The sequence below is a fragment of the Penaeus monodon genome, chromosome 23 (genome assembly GCF_015228065.2).
Source record: "Penaeus monodon isolate SGIC_2016 chromosome 23, NSTDA_Pmon_1, whole genome shotgun sequence".
Taxonomy (NCBI): Eukaryota; Metazoa; Arthropoda; class Malacostraca; order Decapoda; family Penaeidae; genus Penaeus; species Penaeus monodon.
This window is the reverse complement of record NC_051408.1, coordinates 44,619,017-44,619,591: the sequence shown is the minus strand read 5'-3', so window position 1 is coordinate 44,619,591 and position 575 is coordinate 44,619,017.

Sequence of the window (575 nt, the reverse complement as noted above, 5' to 3'; positions counted from 1 at the left end):
CATAATGTAGGATATACTTTGGTTAGGGACTGTGACTGGTGGTGAACATGTCACTGGCTCGTTATGCCTTGACAAATTATGCCCACCTCTGGAAGGTAGACTATGCTCCACTGAACCCTGTGGTAGTTCTTCATTTCCAGAAAGGATGGCATTACTCAATTGTTGCTCCACACGTCTACGTCTACTCCTCTCCCCTTGCAGCTCTCCCTCCAATTTTGCAAGTCGTCTTTGGAGGCTCACCAGTGTGCCCTCATATGTAGGCGAAGATTCTGTAACCCTTTCATAGTCATAAGCTGAACCCATATCATTAGAACCACTTATTCCACGAGACTCGGGTACATTATCTGACCCTACTAGATGTCCGTCATCCATTCCAACTACCTGCAGAGCAACATCTCGTCTGGTAGTTTCCTGAACTAGATCTCGATCTGGTCTCTCTGCTCTGCTAGATTCATCTTGCCTTCTATACCGTTGCTCTATATCCACTATCCTCTTGGTGAGCTCATCTGCAGTTCTTTGCAAGAATATATCTGCATTCCTTTGGATCTGATCCATTCTTTTGGTGATGAGGTCAT